Below are 6,464 nucleotides of genomic sequence, written 5' to 3' on the forward strand. Positions count from 1 at the left end.
CCAATGTGTGCCATTATAGATATCTGATATTAATATTATGCCCAATAACCTCGATTTGCTGATATCATACAGACTATATGTATTTCCCTCCCCCTTTGACAGGAAAAAAGACGACCAAGGGTTAGTTTGGAGCTAATGTGCTAACAAAGATTAAGCTAATGCCAAACACATGGTACATATGTATATATATATTTAAAAAAATCCAAGTACATTGTGAAAATTAAAGACTAATAGGATTAAAATGTGCTTATGAATATTATTCAAACTCATTCCAAATAAAAAAATAAGGTAGTCTGTGCATTCACATGCTATTTTAATGGCTTTTTGTACAACCACATTGCATCATCTGCTCCAGTGACACAATCCCACAATCCTGTGCTGCATCACTACTTTCAATTTTCGCATTTCTATAGCAAATGGAAACGCACGACTATAACATAACTGAACACAAACGACAACAAAATGGAAATAAGCATTATTTATACTTATCGGATCAAGACAGAGTTAGACAGACATGTTCGCCAAGATCCTCTGAGGAACCGCTGGATTTGTACTGAAATTAAATTAAACAAAGGTCGACTAATTAGGAGAGTTCTGAAAAAAATTATTTGCACATTATTAACACTTTATTTTGCACTATTGGAGCAAAATGGTCTGGATACAAATGCAGGAGACCCTTTTAAGATTTTTACCTGAAAAATGTTTTTGGAAAACATGTCTGAATTTTTTTTTTTTATAATTGTTTATAATTTTGCCAAACTTTGTATTTCTTTCCGTACAAAAGCCCACTAAAATGCATAGATGCTTGTAGCTGAACATAATCTAAAAAATGTCCAAGTGCTTTAAATACATTTGCCAGGACTTTCACGCCACCATGCTGACAAAGCTGCACGATTGTTTACTTCTTAAAAATGATGAGAACTGCCCCATCGGTTTGCCAGCGGTAGAGTTGGTGGTTTGGGGCAGGGAGCAACTGAGCATGAGGCACCAGATGGCAAACAGATTTGGCTGTCTTCCTCCCAGAGTCCTGCGCTAGCTAACGCTCCATTATGAGCTGTGCTAACACACTCTGCAGCTGGGATCCTCCACTGCAATAATTAACTCTCTGAAAGCAGTTGCAAATAACTATTCTTTTAAAAAGCTCATCATGAGTGCAGGGAAGACAGCATCCCTGCCAATCTGACAACATCTGAATCTCGATAGTAACTAAAAAAACTTCCGACTCTTTTAATGCAAAAGTGAACTCAGACACGTTTAAACCCAGAAAATGATCGTGTTAGCTCGGTACCGCAGTCTATTTGAAAGATTGTACTCCTTTGTCATCAGAGTGCACCGAGAACAGAACAGTCACATTTCCAGAAGAACTATGGGCTCCATCTCAGTCGAGGAGCTTTTTTTTTTTTTTTTTTTTTTCGTGGGTTGATTAAAATGTGCTGGGCTGTGAGTCAGAGTTCTTGAAGAGGAGGAGGAGTGGAGAGAGGTTGCATCCTAGTCATTGTGCTGCTCTACATTCAGTCTGGATGACCAGGGCCAGTGCTACTGTACGGGCTGTGGGCAGGAGTGAATCACAGACTTGTTGAAACACTGTAGTGGCACAGATTCCTCTCTAAAAATCAAGCTTTCATGTAGTTTCTGAACCTCCTCTGTGTACAAGCTGTGGCATTTCTTGCTTACAGTGGACAAAGACAAATTACTAGACCAGGTGTCCTCGGGCCTCAGCTGCCGAAATTCCAAGGTCTAACACAACATTTTCCAGCAGCCATCTTTAACTTTCAAGCTTACAATGTTTATTCAGTCGGAACAACAAGGACTAGCCTGGAGAAGGCCATCCAGTAGGGAATGGTACTGGAGGTTGTTGTCCAGATCCTGGGTTCCTTTGGTTTTTTGTGTTTACTTTCCACTTCCTTGTTTATTCATGAGTAGCCTGAGTTTCTGTCTTTATGTAGTTGTTTGTGTGTTTTGGTCAGACCTGCTGTTCATTCCTTGTGTTCAGTAATTCTTAGTTATTGTTAGATTTACTTTCTCCCTTCTCCCATGTTGCTGCTCCTTGCTCTCTTGTGCCATTTCTCTCTCTCCTCCCTCAGCCTGCCTTCTCCTCCACCCTCACAGCTGATCAGTAATCAGTCCCAGTCCACTATTCCAGCAATCACACTCCCAGTATTCAACCACATCTCCTTCATTAATTCTAGCTGGATTCTTCCATTTGCCTCATGAACCCGGTCTCTGTATGCTTTTGCTTTCTGTACTCTTCTTGCTGCTTTGTAAGTTTTTCATTATTTTTTCAATTAAATTATTAACCATCCACTCACCACCTCCGCCTGTTCTGCACGGGGGTAAAAATCATTGCCACAAACATCATGACAGACGAATCTTCAAAGCTACTAATCAATATGGTTAAGTTTACCAAAAGCATCTAACACAAGTTAATCTGCGAAAATGTGATTTGCCATTTCTGTCACACATTCCAGTTGATTAAAATAATTTTATTGATATATAGCAGGAAGTGCCAGAGTTTTAAGGAGCATAGAGCAATTTAAGGCTCTATGCTCTTTCTCCACCTGTTGCTACCCCTTCACCAAACCTGATCAGGCTGCCTTACAATATATATATATATATATATATATATATATATATATATATATATATATATATATATATATATATATATATATATATATATATATATATATATATATTCTGTTGCTTAGACAAATTTCAGGTCACCAAAGAAAAAAATAAGCACAAGTTATTGCATGCATAGAAACTAATAAAATCAGCCCCCACAGCTGGTCCAGAGCTGTTTATGGCTCTAAGCTGAATCTTATTTGGGGGCCCTCCTCCAGTTAAATCCTCCTACACTGACCTGACCTCCGATTTATACCAGGGACTCCTGCTTTGTGTTTCTAAATTCTGCATCAACTGTTTTAGAGTTATAAACTATAAATAGACTGAGCGGTGCTAGGCACTTGGTAATTATTTTATCAGTTACACTTCATTTACTCATTCCTGTCAGAAAAATGTTGCAAGGTGGTAACGGCGTTGAAATCGAAAAACCTAGATTATGTCCCTGAATGTTTTAGAAGGAAATCAGTGAATAACCAGGGAGTTATTACGCTTAGCACATACTTATTTTTTTCTTCAGCAGTCCACACGCAATGGTCAAGGGCCAGGTTTAATGATGCCTCCAAAGCAGCAACGGAAATGGCCGTTAATTGCCGATCTACTTACAAACACTTACAATGTGCATGAAATATTTTCCCAGCTCAGACACAAACAGTGAAAAATGTGAAATTGTTTTTTAATGATGAGTGTGTTACACTAATTTTCAAGGTCTATCTTGGTGCAACTTCTCCTGTTTGAATTCACACACTCTGACGCCTGACAAAACCAGCAGGGGGAGCTAAGCAACTGGATGGTAAATGTAGACTTTGGGCTACATTTACTGGAAAGTACTGGGGTTACAGTTACTTACTCGGTAATACGACAATACAACAGCCCTTGTATTTAGGTAATGCTGCTATAAAACCACATTTGGCAAAACAATAACAAATTGCCTCTTAAGTTTGACAACAGGAACAGACAGCCTGACTGATTAACATAGTAAATTGGCCTGCTATACTTAAATTACTCCATGAAGAAATAAACAAGAAAAAATGTTTAATATCCTGAACAATAAACACTTGTAAACCGCCACCATATTCTCCAAGTTTTATTTGACTCTCATGATAAACTATACTAGCCTTCCTATGCAATTCAGCTCAATTCTCATCTCCCTTTAGTGATCTTTCTGGGACTTCTCCCATTGAAATTAATTTCTCCAGCTGAATTTCAACCGGGCCAATCAATGAACAGAAGGAGAAGTTATGAATACAAACTAGAAGTTTCTGTACTGTTGTAGAGTTTTAGTCTGCTTGTAGTTTTAGCAACGGCAGCAGAGAATGTGCATGAAGCCACTCACTTCATGTTGGTCACATTTTCAAGTGTTAAACAGTTAAAGTTGGAGAAAGAGGAATGTTTAGGACATTTCATTGCATTTTAACAGCTATTCTGTTCAGCTTGGCAAAACTTAAACGACTGGCTAAAATCTAAGCTGGTAAAAAACCAGCACCTTGGTCAATCTACACTTTGTGTCCAGAGGGTCTGAGCTCTTTGCTATTGAGAAACTATTATTATCTGGAGGCCTGGACTCTGGGGTGTGAAGTTTTACACAGCTACCAACGTTTGTGATATATGCAATACGGCAGTTTGACGCAAAGAAGCTTACCACAGATTGTGTGTGCTGTAAACAATCATCCTCCACTGCAAAGAGAGAAATGCTGCGCCAAGCAAGATGTTCATTCAATATTTGGAAGAGTGGCCAACTGAACGGCTTTGTTCACTTTCTCCTCTGCCATTGCTAAAACTACAGGCAGACTACAATTCTAAAACAGCACAGAAAATCAATGTCATCGTTCACAACTTCTCCTTCTGGTCGCTGATTGGCTCGGTTAGCAAATCCACTTCGATGGGAGAAAGCCCGAACTGAGCTGTGAAGCGGAATAAGAATCAAGTGGATTTGTGTAAGCAGGAAATGGTCAAGCTAAGGTAAAAATCTAGTCGTCTCGAACTTCAACAGAGTCTACGCCTTCAGGAAGCAATCATTTCTCAATAGCCGGGGGTCCAGAAGACTTGGATGAAGCAAAGCGTCGGACAAGGAGCTGATTTTCACCAGACTAAAAATGTATCAAAACAAATAAATGCTATCCAGGAAGTTAAAATCAATGTTATGACAAGCCGTAAGAGTATGTTGCTTTCTACTTGGTTGTCTTCAGCCAGAACTACAGCCACAACGAGCCTCTGACAGCTGATTGACTTTTAATCTCCATGAAGTCCAATGACTGTGCTCCTTTACAGCCACCGTCCCAGAAAACAAGTTAGAGTGCAAACACTTTGAGCCTGGCGGTGCTGCAGAGAGCCACTTCAACATTTCGACATTGAAGTATTATTTATTTTTGATGTGGCTGAGCTGAATGAATATCACAATCTATAAAAGTATGCAGAGTGTCTGGAAAAGCTCTTCAGAAATCCAGCCTATCATTATATCACAAACCCTGATGACAAAGATGATCGGTGTGGGCTTCTGAAGAAGCGCTTTGGGAGAATGACACTTGCGGATATGCAGCAGTGGAGATCTCTCTCTCACATCGCTGCTGCTCACACCATAACAGACTGGTTCTGCAAAAAAAAAAAAAGTCAGGTTTGCCTTCAGACTGAACTCAGGTAGATGTATTTTCCCCATTATTGCTTATTTTTTTATCATTTACAAGTCAGTCAGACAAAAGATGAACATGTTAACGAGTAGCCATCCTTACTTACCTACAACTGGTTTATCAAAAGCTATAAATCTGTCATCAGACCACTTCTAGATGGAATCCTCATTGCCAGAATAAGCACACACAGAATTTATGGCATATTTCTTTACATGGTATGAATTCCACATTATATTTCACCTCTTTTTAATAAATATCCAGTTGGCTCTGTGTGAAAAAGTCCTGTCAGAAATGTATTTCCTGATCCAGCTGAACAGATGCCAGGGAAAAAAAAAAAAAGAAAAAAAAACTCAGCAAGCTTCCTTCACCTCTCCTCTTCCCTTGCCTGCTGTTTCCATAGCGATACTTTTCTCCAGCCACAGTCTTTATCTTGTTATGCTTTTCTCTTTACTGACTTTGTAATTTTTACCCTTCTTCTTGTTGTCGGATCTGTGAACCTGAACTTCTTAAAATCATCTGGAGCACCCACATTCACATCATGTAAAGTTTGACATATAACTTCCTCAGTCTGACATGAATTAATCATAATTCTGCAGAGAAATAAAAGCTCCTATTAGAGATTATGAGTATCGACCAAAAACGGAGAGTTTGAACACGGTTTGAGGGAGAGACATCCATCTGCATGAGTGTGTGATCAGCGGTGAGGACAGATGGGCAAACAGAGACAGCATTTCAGTGTCGTGACCAAGACTAGTGCTATAAGCCCTGCTCAGTGAGGTACAGCTGCTGCATAGGCTCGCTGCTGCCCGACTTTACTGTACCTCGTCACTGTACAAATTCTCAACTCTGGGCTCAGCCTCCACCACATCACGATCCCAACATGCTGGAGCACTTACCCAGCGCCGTCCAGAGCCGACAGGTTTTCCACGAAGCTCCTTAGACGTGGCTCCTCCTCGTCCCACGAGCCCGTTCATGTGGGGTCTCCCTCGGAAGCCTCCTGCCAGAATGAGAGCTTCGCTGGTTCATCAGATTTGGAGATGTCATCCTCACCAGGGGGAGAAAGGAAAGCTGATGGAAGAGAGAGATTCGCTGTGGCAGTTTGGATCACAGAGAGGCAGCGAGAGTGAGCGGAGATCACTACTCAGCGCAGAGGGATGAGGGAGGGTGAGGAGGAACGGAAAGAAGTTGCATTGAAGAGTAATGCAGCAGAACAGT

The 6,464-nt window shown here is 40.4% G+C and overlaps 1 protein-coding gene across 4 annotated transcripts in view; it reads right to left on the minus strand.

Annotated features, from left to right (window-relative positions):
* Window positions 1-6,464, minus strand: part of LOC102221046 (citron Rho-interacting kinase-like) — a 64,330-nt gene extending 57,866 nt beyond the window's left edge. For all 4 annotated transcript variants that reach the window (XM_005802116.2, XM_023342177.1, XM_023342178.1 and 1 more), the window contains exon 1: window positions 6,146-6,464. The gene's annotated coding sequence lies outside the window, so the exon portion shown is untranslated. The remainder of the gene's footprint in view (window positions 1-6,145) is intronic.

Source organism: Xiphophorus maculatus, chromosome 11 (genome assembly GCF_002775205.1).
Source record: "Xiphophorus maculatus strain JP 163 A chromosome 11, X_maculatus-5.0-male, whole genome shotgun sequence".
In the NCBI taxonomy this organism is placed as follows: Eukaryota; Metazoa; Chordata; class Actinopteri; order Cyprinodontiformes; family Poeciliidae; genus Xiphophorus; species Xiphophorus maculatus.